The sequence below is a fragment of the Tiliqua scincoides genome, chromosome 8 (assembly GCF_035046505.1).
Source record: "Tiliqua scincoides isolate rTilSci1 chromosome 8, rTilSci1.hap2, whole genome shotgun sequence".
Classification (NCBI taxonomy): Eukaryota; Metazoa; Chordata; class Lepidosauria; order Squamata; family Scincidae; genus Tiliqua; species Tiliqua scincoides.
Genome location: NC_089828.1, coordinates 2,696,641 through 2,710,362, shown reverse-complemented (window position 1 = coordinate 2,710,362; position 13,722 = coordinate 2,696,641). Strand labels below are relative to the sequence as shown.

The following is a 13,722-nucleotide window of genomic DNA, read 5'->3' as shown; positions in this document are numbered from 1 at the left end:
TAATCTCATTAAATGTAATTCAGGCCTCAATAATAGATTAATAATGCATTATAGTTTATGAATTATTGATTCCCGAGTTATTATAACTATGTCTGTTTCCCACGTGAGGGGCTTGGCTGCATGTTAGTTACGAAGGGCTTGTGCTTCCTCCCCCCTGCAATAAGTTTTCTGAGGAACAGATTCAGTATCTGATAGCCAAACAGGAACTTAATTAGATTACAGGCTTGTTGGAGAGGTTCTGTCCCAAAGGAGCCTGCCCTCCTCAGCTGGAATCTGAAACGAGGGGGAAAGTCACAGCGGTCACCTTGGGCTGGTGCTCAAGTTTTGAAAAGTGACATTCAAAGAGAGTGTCATGATGGCCAAGTGTCCAACCTATCCTTCTTCTAGTCCAGGGGTACCCAAACCCCGGCCCCGAGGGCCAATTGCGGCCCTCAGGGACTCACACTCTGGTCCGCGGGGAGCCCCCAGTCTCCAATGAGCATCTGGCCCTCCGGAGACTTACTGGAGCTCACGCTGGCCTGACACAACTGCTCTCAGTGTGAAGTGACTGTTTGACCTCTCGCATGAGCTGTGGGACAAGGGTTCTCTCCACTGCTTGCTGTTTCACATCTGTGATGTAGCAGTGGCAGAGAAGGAAAGGCTAACCTTGCTTTGTGCAAGGATTTTTATAGGCCTTGAGCTACTGCAAGACCTTCATTCATTCATACAAGTTCCATCTCTAATATATTCATTTATGCAAATTTATTCAAATTTGAAATGTAAATAAATTCGGCCCCCGACGCTGTGTCAGAGAGATTAATAATAATAATAATAATAATAATAATAATAATAATAAAACTTTATTTTTATCCCGCCCTTCTCCCTAACGGGACCCAGGGCGGCTAACAACATATTAAAAAAAACAATAGATTTTAAAAACATTAATACAAGCAGATAAAAACATTTAAAAACACACTACAGGGCCATAAAAACAGTAGTCAGATTAAAAGAGTAAAAGAGCAGATCACCGAGGAATCAAGCCTGTAAAACTAAAAGATGTATAAAAAAGTTAAGAAGGCCAGAAATCAGAAGGCTTGTTTAAACAACAGTGTTTTCAGGCCTCGCCGAAAGCTCTCAAGAGAGGGAGCCATTCTCAAGTCAAGGGGAAGGGAGTTCCATAATGTTGGTGCCACTACCGAGAAGGCCCTATTTCTTGCAGCCGCCCCTTGGACCTCCTTGGGTGGTGGCACTTGCAAAAAGGCCTTCTCTGATGACCTGAGAGGACGAGCCGGATTGTATGGGAGTAGGCGGTCTCTAAGATATCCTGGCCCAGAGTAGTATAGGGCTTTAAAGGTCAAAACCAGCACCTTGAATTGGGCCCGGAAACGAATGGGCAGCCAATGTAGCCCCCCGGAGAAGCGGGCTAACAGAGTCAAACCGCCTGGCTCCGGTGACCACACGGGCCGCCGCATTCTGTACTAATTGTAGTTTCTGAACCGTCTTCAGGGGCAGCCCCACATAGTTACAGTAATCTAACCTCGATGTCACCGTGGCATGGATCACCGTGGCCAGGTCTGCACGATCCAAGTAAGGTCGCAGCTGGTACGATGATGTGAGATGATGTGGCCCTCCTGCCAAAAAGTTTGGACACCCCGTTCTAGTCTTTCCTATGTCACGTTGTTCCTTAGAACAAGGATCTTGTTGTGAACGCAGGACTTGCAGGGTGTTCCAGAAGGAGGGAAAAGGAAAAGGACACCTCTGCCCCATATCCTTGAGGCCTTCTCCTGCTTTGCTACACACTGCTTGAGGGCCATTTTGGAAGCTGGCTATAAACAAGAAGGTGATGGCCGTTCTGAGAAGTGTAAGAGGTGTACTATATAAGCTGTTAAAAGGCTTGAGTGGGCTAATTCCCTCTGTCCCACTGCCCCCCCCCCATTTTAATCCACACACGTGCCTGTGTTGTTCAGGTGCCTGTTTTAACCAGCTGACACTTTTGCTCAAAATGGTTGGTTGGCAACCTTCAGTCTCAAAAGACTATGGTATAAGCCTACAGCACTCAGTATTCCCAGGTGGTCTCCCATCCAAGTACTAACCAGGCCTGACCCTGCTTAGCTTCCAAGATCAGACGAGATTGGGCATGTGCAGGGTAACAGAGCCCGGAGCATTCCATAGGTCCTGGAAGCTCAGGGAGCTGCTTTAAACAGACACAGAGAGACTGATCGACTTCTCCATACCTAGGGAGGCTCCTTATTAAGTAGAAATCACCACCTTATTTTAGAACTGATTCCTCTCCCCCCAGTGGAGGGTTCTGTCTTTTAACTGGGAAAAGTTGCTGCCAGCAGTTCTGAATGCTCCTCTTGTAAGCATTGTTTTCTCTTCCAGTGTGAACTGGGGCATTACTCTGGGAGAGAAAATGGCACTCCACAGGAACCAGCAGCCAGAAAGACAAGAGGAGTGTTCACTGCTATTGCCGCCACCCTCACAGGAAGCAGCTTTTTCTAGTTAAAAGATATAATCTACTGCCATCCTCATAAGCCCTACCAATGTCTCCCGAAGATCATGCTGATTTCACAGAACTATTCTTTTTTTTTTTTTGGGGGGGGGGGTGTCTCCTGAAGACAGTCCCTGAAAATCTGTGGAAGTGCATTGACGTCCATTTTCCTGCTTCAAAGGATCCCCCCCCCATAAGCAGGTAAAGCCAGATCTGTGAAAGCTACAAGGAGTTACGATTCCTGTACAATGAAGGGGGGGAGGGTTGCGAGAGAAAGAGTGTGTATTTTAGAGGAAAGCTCGTGACACTAACTGACTGCTTCTTGCTGACCGCTTGACAAAGTTTAGTTAACCACAACCAGACACTTGCTGACAAGAAAGTCTGCAAAGCTTTGCAAAGGTGCTAAAATTAAATGAAAAAGTTAGCAAAAAACCGCAAGCCGAATGTCACAATGAATAGGGAGAGGCCAAAAGGTGACAAGGTTTGAGTAGGAAAAATACCAAGAAGTCTTCTGTTTTCCCCACCTAACTCTTTGTGTGAAGCGTATAAATATGGACCACATCAGCCAGCCAAGGTCCCCAGATTTCAGCTTGTCTCCTGGGATCTGCTTGCATGCAATACTTAATAAAAGAATCCTCTGAACCAATAGTTCTCACACATTTAGCACTGGGACCCTCTTTTTAGAATGAGAATTGTCAGGACCCACCGGAAGTGATGTCATGACTATATAAGTGACATCATCGGGCAGGAATAGTTTTAATAATCCTAGGCTGCAATCCTACCCACACTTACCCAGGAGCAGGTTCCATTTGCTATCATATACGCAATAACCTGTTAAAAGAACAGGTCTGTAACATTTCCCCAAATGCAGTCACATGCCATGGTAGCATCAAGTCTAATATATTAAAAATAAAATATTGAAATGAATGGGGATCCACCTGAAATTGGCTTGCGACCCACCTAGTGGGTCCCGACCCACAGTTTGAGAAACACTGCTCTGAACCTTCCACATCTAGTGTTGCTTATTGACTCAGTGGCGCTGGACCAAAACCCACACCTGTCTGCCAACTGGCACTGCCCCTTGGGGGTCGTGGTACGACAGCATGATCAAAACAAAACCAAACCCACAAAAATCACTCCAGCTTGACTTGAGTTTGGTTCCGCTGTGTCACACCTGCACTGGTAGGCACTCAACCTCCTAAGTCCGCTATTAGGGAGAAGGATACCCAGGCTGCACTGCGGCCTGTCTGGTGCTGAGCGATGATTTGCTAGCCTGCTTCTCGGAGTGGGTGGGAATCCATCTCCTTTCCCTGGCAGAGATGCCTTCAAATAGCCTGCACATGCTGTGTTTCCAATCACCAATGTTTGTCTGGTAGAGCGATGAAATACGGCACTCAGGAGGCAGTGGACTCCTTCTCCACCCTTCTAAATGGCAAAAGAGTGCCTTGAGCTACTGCTAGACCTCTTCTCTCAGGCTCCGACTGTGACACAGACTAAAAAAAAAAACTATATTTCACCAAGCGTTCAGTTCCCCCAGGTTCGGTAGTAAATTCCAGTCACTCTCTCGGTGCTGGAGGGGCGTACTTGAAAAGGTCAGATGTGGTCGTCTGTAAAGGAGACAGCGAGGCCTTCTAGCAGGACTTATGAGAGTCTTTCTGTGCCAGGAGAGAGTCTTATCGGAAGAGGGTATTTTTTTAGCGTTGAGTTTCCCAAACTTTGTTGACCGTGATCCTAAATACAGTTTTTCTCTCAATCTGGTGACCTGCGGAGTTGGTACATGTTCATAAAAATCTGCAATGAATTTGGGTAATTAGTAACCTAAAATGAAAATTACCAGTTTTTTTCCCCCCAGTGTCTTGGGCAAGTGTTCAGGAAATGGAGTCCACCCCTTCCAGGCACAAGTCTTGAAAAGGGCTAAGGCAAGAATGACCCAAGTCAGTCTGTCACCCAAGCTGGAGTCAGATTCCACTGCTGCCTACCCTTACTAGTGTAGCTAGTGTGCACCACTAAGAGGATACTGAAAGCAGAACTGTGGCAGACTGCCCTGCTGCCCGGGGCAGTGACAACATAATGTCACTGCCTTGGGACCTGGGGACAGTGATGTCACAACGGGTTCTTCCCAGAGGATGGAGCACTTGTTGCAGTTGTTTTGTGTGCCCTGTTCCTTCTCCATAGAGGCAGGGAGCCTCCAGAGGAGAAGGAGTGGGACATGCAAAGCCGACAGTGCTTTGTCTTCCAGGGAGAACCTGGAAGTGACTGCCTTGTGGAGCACTTCTGGGTTCTCCTTGGAGGAGGTGCTGGCAGCTTTGAGTGCCCCACTCCTCCTAAGGAGGCCAGGCATACGAAACCACCAGCACCACCTCCATAACTAGGGCAGAGCCTGGGGCAGTCATACATCCCGCTTGGTGGAGTGCCTGGAGCAGGTGCCCCTCAGGCTTCACCCTAGTTATGGCTCTTTCTGGGAATGGATTCTTCTTGCTCTCAGCATCTTTCCTTCAGCATGTGGTTGGTCTGTGGAACTCCTTGCCACAGGATTGTTGTTGAACTACAACTAGGGAGACCTGGGTTCATGTTGTCACTCAACCACGAAGCTCAGGGAGTGATCTTGGGCCCGTCAGAGTCTCTCAGCCTAACCTACCTCACAGGGTTGTGGTAAATTGAGAGAACCATGTATGCCTACCTGAACACCTTCAAAAAAAGGTCAAGATAAAAAATGTGCACAGTCACACTAGCCTACCATACAGGTCCATTGTAAAGGTGGTCTTTCTTATGTTCTTATGGTCATTCTTCAAGCTCCCTGTAGAGTTCCTCAGGGATTTTGCCCGAGCAGCAGCCTCAATATTCAGTCTGAATATAGTTTTCAGCAAAAGCGTAGTGGGAACTTGATAACCTTAATGGGTGCATATGTTATCAGCTTTTCCTTTGGTCTGGAACATTTTTTCCCCAGCAGCAATCTTCATGCAACTTATCCCCGGAGCAGCCTCAAAAGTGTCTGTCTGAGAATGAGTGCTTTCTGTCTCTTTTTATTCTAGTCACAATAAAGCACTTCTCACCTGGAAAAAAAAAAAAAAAAAGCCTGGATATTCATCACTCACCACAGCATTATTACATTCCTTTTGTAGTATTATTGGAACATGCACACAGGGTGAATAGACAAGGGAGGAAAATGAATGGGATGCTCAGCCATTTTTTCCTAATAACCAAATAATGGCTCTGCTTTTTTTGCCACCACTAATAGCGGTTACAGGATTCTCCTTTTTCCTTCCCACCTAATCCTTCCTGAGACAACAAAAACATTCATGCCAGATGAATCGTAAAACAGTGGAAGCTGGATTTAGATATTGGTGTCTTTGTTACTGGAGCAAATTATGCCCTGCAAGTCAACCAGGCAATTCAGAGTTAGAATATAAGAAGAGCCCTACTGGACCAGAACGAACGTTCATCAGATCCAACATCCTGTTTTCCGCAATGGCTGTTCAGATAGGATAACTAAGTAGAACCTCTGTGTTCAGGGGCAGTATACCTGGGAGTATACCCAATGCCAGAGATTAGAGAGCCCTTGATTGGACACATCAAGGTTGTTCCTATGACACCCACAACTAGAAAGTCCCTGAACTGGCCAGCAGAAATATGCAGACCACAGGTTATCACTCTTTTAAGGAATGGGTGGAATTTATGTATTGAGACTGGCAGGTCTGGCCTTAGGAGCTGTGAGGCCCAATGCACAGAGCCCCCTTACTCACCCCCACAGAGCCCCCTTACTCACCAGAATGAGCAGTGGCAGTGAGGCACCTAGCAGTGGCATCACTACCAACAGTTTCCGGGGGGGAGGGGAATCAGTGGCATTACTAGGGCATCATCACCATGATGGACTTCCTCCCATGCAGTGGGTGGGGCAATGACCTGGGTGGTGGGTGTGGTGATGTACCGTTGCCCCGCCACGCTGGTTTTTTGGCTATACCTTTTGATAGAACACAGATATTTCAGTGTGGTTTTTTTCATTGCATTCTGCTGTAAATTACACATTGAATGGTATATAACATGATGATATTGTTCCTACAAACCGCTATTTTAGCTATTTTGGTCACTAGTGGTGTCACCCCCCCCCCCAGAGTGTCACCTTACTAACATCTTATTGGTTCCATGCTGTGTCATAATAATATCTCATGACTCTTCAAACAATCAGTCTCATGAGTGCATTTTGAATTAAGGAAATGTACTTTTTAGTCACATAAGAAAGTTGCATTTTTGTTTTCTTTTTGGGGGGGCATAACTTTTTATAGTGGAGATATTTCACGCTGTTTTTTATTGCATTCTACTGTAAATTGTGCATTGAATGGTATATAATGTGATGTATTATTCCTACAAACCGCAATTTTAGCAATTTTGATCACTAGTGCACATCACCCCCCCCCCCCCGTGCGTGTCACCTGGTGCGGCCCGTGCCCCTCACATCCCCTGCATCGCTCTAGCGACACTTCTGGGGGAAATTTCAAATCAATTGGACCCAGGGCTGGCAGGAGGGAAGGTTGTCTAGTGGCAATGGTCTGCTCTCTATGCTCTCCTTGCAATGCCTCACCATGGAAGACTCCATGCCTCAGCTTTAGCTACAGAGCATGGTGTCAACTGCGGAAGCTCCACTAACTGCCCCAGTGTGGGACCCCTCCAGGCACGGGGCCCAATTTGGCCCAATTTGTCAAATTGCTCTCAGGCTGGCCCTGGAGACTGTAATGCCCCCATTTGGCAACTCATGGTTAACAATAGAGGCTAGTGGTGTGACTTTTGGTGAGGTTCATGAGTAGGCTGAGACATCTGAATAACAGGCTACATACAATACATTACCCCATGGTGAAGAGCTTCTTTAGATTAAGAGGAAAAGATTTCTGGAGTAGCATGGGGTGCTTTGTCAAGGGTGGAAACAAAATTTGGGATTGAACGATTTGTAGTTCACCAAAGACGGTGCTTAAATATGTAGTTAGGTGATCAGGATCCTTTGCTTTTCTTTCAGTTCTGTTCCGTCCATCCCCATCCCTAAATTTATGCTAATGAACTCTGCATAATTGGTTTGAGTTTCAGAACTGACAGGGCTCATTCTGGATCTTAACTCCCTTTTTCAACAGCCGAACTTTCTCCATAGCACTTGCAAAACAATATCTATCAAATCACTAGTGCATTTAGAATTTAATTTGCTCTATCAGTTGCAATTGTCATGCTACTTAGTTGTAGGGGGAAAATGTAATTTCCTCGAGGCTGCATAATTCTTTTTACAAGGCTTCCCCCCCCTCCCCGCTTTTCCCTTCACTGAATTCGCTTAACAGGCTGCTGTGGAAGGGGAATCTGGGCTAGACAGAGGTCCGGTTCAACGTCTATTGAAATATCTTTTTCTAAAGATAGAAAAAGCCACATCCCCACTTTCCTACCCAACTTTCTGACCTACCCAGCATGGTGTTGCATTTTGATGTGGCCAGGAAATGGAAGTCAGAACGGGGTTCTGTTGACAGGAGCATGGCTAATCCTTAATGGCTGGGGTCAACAGGGCCGGAGGGCAGATTTAACCCTTGTTCCAGGGGTACGCACCCCTTTGTTTTCAACAGTGTGTTTCTGCAATGGTGCTTTTGTTGTAAGGACTGCCTGTCCTTTTCAGAGCTCAAAGCATAGTGCTGGTTATTAGCTTTGAAGCTCGAAGTAGCTGCTCTCAGAAAAGTGTGCAATGGCCCAACCCAACAGCATCCCACTGCCCCCAGATGGCAGCACGACTGGTAGACTGGAGTGGGGGGCAATTCGTGGTGGGGAGGACAGGGGGAGTAACTGGGCAGGGAGGGGGAGGAACTAGAGCCGTGTTGAGGGCAGGAGGGAATCGATCAGGCAACAGTGATTTTCACTGAACCCTATCCCCCATTTTGCAACCCAACGTCCTAGCTCTCCTCAGACTCATGCCAGCAAAATGGCTGGTGCAGGTCCGAGGAGACCCACAGATGGTCGGTCACCCTACCAGGAGGTATTTTTTCTTACCTAATAATAATAATAACAGGTATTTATATACTGCCTTTCTTGGTCTTTATTCAAGACTTTATTCAAGGCGGTTTACATAGGCAGGCTTTATTAAATCCCTATTAAATAGGGATTTTTACAATTTCAAAGAAGGTTCTTTCTTTCAAGAATGACTACATTCAAGGTGTTTCACTCTGATCTGGTTTCACATTCTGGCCTCCATCCTCCCACGCTCAGAGCAGATGGAATAACTCGGCTTCAGCTTATCAGCTGCTCCAAGGTCGCACGGTGCTGGTGGCCTCAAACTGGTGACCTTGTGGATGTTATCTTCAGGCAGACGGAGGCTCTACCCTCTAGACCTTACCTACTGCAGGCTGTCCAATTTCCTCCTCCGCCAAAGCATTTAGCACATGTTCTGTTGGTGAGGTTGAATGCTGTAGCTTGGCAGGGGATAGGATTGGGCTGTAAGTCTCATTGAACTTCAGAGTAGACATGTATAGGATTGCACTATTGGAGCAACATCCTCTCTCATACTATTCTGACATGGAAGTCTTCTTCTAGAGATTGTTTTTGCGTGTGCGTGGGAGAAGCTGCAGTCACATGACTTTCCCACTTTCAGATCAAAGTGGTGACCCCACCCTTAATTTACTGCCTCAGTGAGACCTGGACCTGAGGCTAAAGTGAGATGATCAGGTCTGGGGGCCAGCTCTGAAGTCACATCCTTCGCTTCAACAGGAACAAAACCTGCTCCTTACTTGGCCAAGAGTCCTGATGTTGGGGGGTGGGGAGTAACGTAGCAGTAGGTATTGCAGGTACCTCAATGCACCATGTAAGTGCCCCGCCCCCAAGCCACTGGAGCCGTTCTGGGCAGCAACGGCAAGTGCCACTTACATGGCGCATTGCAGCACATGCAATACTTACCGTGATTCCTCCCCTGTAGCTGTGCTTCTGGGGGGAGCGATCGCAGTGAGTCAACCAGTGTTGCTGCAAGGTCAAGCAGGACATGACTAAGGGAGACATTTTGAAGCTGAGCTGGGGAAAGTGCATTTTGTCAGGCCGGAGATGAAGACTGCCTGCGAATGCCTTTGTGCAAATCCCGGCCCTTGGCAGCCTGAGCCGCTTAGCTCTGTTTCACACATCAGGTCATGTCTTGCCTGTCACGGCTCCCTGATGCCAGGGTCCTTCTTTGCTCACAGCTCTGTCGAAGCAGAAAAAGAACAGAAGGCACAATAACACCGAACAATGAAACCGACTCCTGGAGAGTCAGCAACGCTTTTTCAGACGACAGAAAGGGCTCTGGAAGCTTCATTTTCCATATGTTCAAATGCTATGCATGATAACCGAGGACCAAACTATAGGTTCTGTGTTTGTTTCCTCTCAGTACCAAAAGGATACCTATTGGAGCCCCCTGAGAACTAGTGCATAAGGAGGTGCCCCCCCCCACTTTGCCTCAGATGAAGACCGCCGTCCCTCACATGGCTGCTATTTTGTTGAAGAGAAAAAAGCTTCCATAGGCAAGTGTTGAAGCCTTTTCAAAGACTATTGAAGCCTTTTTAGGGCTGTGGGGGCAGAGCTGTAACTAGGGCAGAGCCTGAGGGGCACTTGCCCCAAACAGGGGCACATGACTGCCCCTCCAGGCTACACCCTAGGTACAGAGGAGGTGCTGGCAGCTTTGCGTACCAGAGGGAGCCTTAATAGGAGAAGGAATGGAGCATGGGGAGCCGCCACAGCAAGTACTCCCTCCTCCCAAGCGGTGCAAGGTAGTCATTTCCAGGTTCTCTCTGGAGGAGGGGTTGTTGTTCACAGTGTTGACTGGGATGCTCCACAGGAGGAAGAATGGAGCACACAAAGCTGGTATAGCAATCACCTCCTCCTCTGGGGAGAACCTGGAAGTGACATCATGACGTCACATGGCATTGTGACATCACTGCTCTGGGTGCCAGGGTAGTGTGTGACAGCCCTGCATGGGGGAGACAAAGCCTAAAAGCCCCCCCCCCTCCACCACACCCCGGTCCTAATCTAAAAGAGGACTGATCCAGATGCTATAACAAAGGAGATGTTGAAGCACTAAGCACATGCACTTTCCGTATAGCTGGGCATTTAAGGAGGACTCCATACAGACAGGTAGTGTGTCTCTGAATACCTGAAGCTGGGGGCAAACAACAAGCGGTCTTGCCCTTGGGGATGCATGAGAACTGTGGACCTTTAATAATGCAAAAACTACCAGTGACCTGAAGACCCTGCAATGGCGCCTTTGCCATGAGCCAGCCCCTGAGTCCATCTGCAGCCCCTTCTACCCACTTCCTCTGGGAGGAGGATTCTAGAAAAGGGGTGTCAAACACAAGGCCTGTAGGGTGGATACAACCCACAGAAGTTCTTTACTTGGTCCATATGGCAGTTTGGTTCTCCCAGCTCTGCCCTTTCAGCAGCGCTGCTTCTGCTGAGGCTCTGGGAAGGAGCAAAGGAAGGAGGCCTCACATGGGGAATGGGGAAAGGAGCTGACTTAGAGGGCTGAGAGAGGGGGATGCTGCTGAGGTGCAATTATCATGTGGGCTGCTCTTTCGGTAGCGCTGCTTCTGCCAAGGCATCACTTCACAGGGCACCTCTCAGCTGCTGAGCTGTGAAGTGATACCTCAACAGAAGTAGCACTGCTGAAAGGGCAGCCTCAATTGGACTCTCCCATTTCTTGAAAATATGATCAAGCTTTGCACATTTTCTCTCCTGCCATTTGCAACTAATGAGTTCCTACGAGAGAAGAAAGTGCATTATTTTGGGCCAATATCTGCTTAATGACATCATGTCCTGCTTAATGATGTCATTCTGGCCTTCAGCAGGCACCTATGAGTACTGTTTGACCCAGCATATAAAATGAGTTTGCCACCCCTGTTCTAGAACCTGGCTTATCACATTGACTGCCATTAGGAGTTGCTTTGGGAGCCAGCCAGGGCAGAAAATCAGATTGGAAATGAATTATGGTTATTATCAGTGGAACCACAGTGTCTCCTCTCCAGTATGAACTTTACTGAGGAGTTTATGAACTGGTAAGATGTCGGCATACAATATCTTTTATTGTTATTATTAAGAATAATTGCAAATTAATTAAGTGGATATCACCATGTTATTGCCTGCCTCCTAAACCTTCAAGCCGTGGAACAGAAACTCCTTTTTGGGCGCAATCCTTACCCTTTATGTCAGTGCTCTCCAGCACTGGCATAAGGGCAATGCAGCTCCGAGGTAAGGGAACAAACGATCCTTTACTTTGAGGAGGTCTCTGTGAGTGACACCCAACTGCAGGATGCAGCACACGTCCCATTGGCACTGCTATGCCAGTGCGGGAAAGCACTGACATAAGGGGTTAGAATTGCGCCCTTTATCTGTTAGATTCCAAGGAGGCCAATATTCCTGGACCTCCTATTTACATATTCATATTTGTTGTAATGAACCTATAGAACTGAACTCCAGTCCAAATTCTATCCCAAAGAAAACTGGATTCTGTGGCTTTATAATTACGGGAACCTGAGCAGAATTTCTTTCTTTGCAGAATCTGTTCTCCTTTAGCTAGTTATAGGAAAGGCCAAGGAGGCATTGGTGGGTTCAGAAGCTCCTGTTTCCAAAGACTGGAGATTTTATTCTAGATGTTCTCATGCTTTTGAGATTTCAAAGCCTTTGCCGACACATTTCCAAGCATATCCGCACAGCCGTCAGGCTTGGAAACGTTTAAAAATGAACATGGATTCTTAGGAAGATGAAATCTCGTTTCTGGGAGTGCAGCCTGTGCACTGCCTTGTAGGTTTCTTCTTGCCATTTGTCTCTCAAATTGGCAGCCCTCCTGTCCCTCCCAGACTCCCATTCCAAACCGTTCTACTCTTCTGACCCACCGCAAAAATCATTCTGGAGCTGCATTTAAACCAGATCCAAAGGAGCAGGTGATGAAGACTGGAATGCCACCTGCAAGGGGGTGCTGTACAGTTACCTACCTTGAGAAGAGCGTTGGATTAGATGACCTCTAAGATCCTTCCACATTTAACGTTCTGTGATTCTTTGAGATAAGCAAGATCATAAAATGTAATTGCGTTTCATGAGGACTGTAGACACAGAAATGTATTTGGCATTTTATTGGTTCTTCGCCCTGTCACTTCAATTACACTTTTTTTTTTAAGCAGCTTGCAGTCTGTGGCAGGATAGAAGTCATGAACCTCATGAGTAGAGTGCTGGGATAAAAAGCTTTCTTGGGGGCAAAGAAGGGAAATAAATGAGCTTTGCAGAGGGTGAGATCCATCCATTCTGTTATGACAATATGATTTACAAGGGTACACTTTTATTTAAATCAGCAATGCTTCTTGTAAAAGCATTTCTGATCGTTCGCTGACATAAATATGAAAAAAGGGATTACAGAAATAGCACTGCGTGGATACAAACGGCTTTCCGGCCAGCAGGAGGTAGGATTTAGTGTTCGCTTGTTTCCTTATGCTGTGCCAAGCTGCCAGACCGAAGCAGATGCCTTTGTGTAATTTCCAACCCCCCAAAAAACAATAAGGATGGCAAAACTGCCAGGTTGGGTCTTGGCCTCTCCTACAAGCCAATCAAGAAAATTTAGTATCTTCAAAAAAAAACAAAAAACCAGTTCCAAAAAGGACACAGAACAAGTCAACCATCATAATCAACCTACAGTAAGTTGGTCAGATAAAAGATATATTCTAGTCTTGGCAAAGGAGTCTTCTAGCTGTCAGAGATTAATTGCTTTGGGAGCACAGAGTCTATTGCTTTGTGTGTCGTCAAGTGTTACCCTGCATTGGTAGATAGTCCTATAAATGGGCATAGGGAATGTCTGAGATCTGGCCCAGGGCTCCAGTCATCTGGCGTGCCTGACACAGACAAGCTCCCGGCCAGTGGGCTTTCCCATGGCGGCAGTTACAGAGATGCAGGGCCTCCCTGCCTTGCCAGCAGGGCTGGCCCTAAGGAGGGCATGCCGGGCCCAAAGCCTGCTTGCCCCTGTGGTCTGCCTGCCCGAGGAATGTAGATGGCTGGGTGATGGCGCACCAGGTGGTGGGGCCACTGGTTCTGCTGCGACTTCCCTCAAGGATGCAGGCACCCTGCCCCAAACTCCTTGATTGCAGGTGGGCCGATCACCCTGCAATCAAGGGAGGAGTCTGGGTAGGCAACTGGTCCGAAACAAGGGGAGTAGAGCTGCTGTGCTGTGACCAGGCACCTGGCAGAAATGGCAAGTGCTCACAGAATCAGGGAAGTGGGAGGCTGTCGGC

At 47.3% G+C, this 13,722-nt stretch overlaps 1 protein-coding gene and 1 pseudogene across 5 annotated transcripts in view; one reads left to right on the top strand and one right to left on the bottom strand.

Moving 5' to 3' along the window:
- AGBL1 (AGBL carboxypeptidase 1) overlaps positions 1 to 13,722 on the top strand; it is a 419,500-nt gene that overhangs the window by 129,705 nt on the left and 276,073 nt on the right. The gene's annotated exons all lie outside the window — the stretch shown is intronic.
- LOC136659674 (5S ribosomal RNA) lies at positions 2,024 to 2,142 on the bottom strand (annotated as a pseudogene).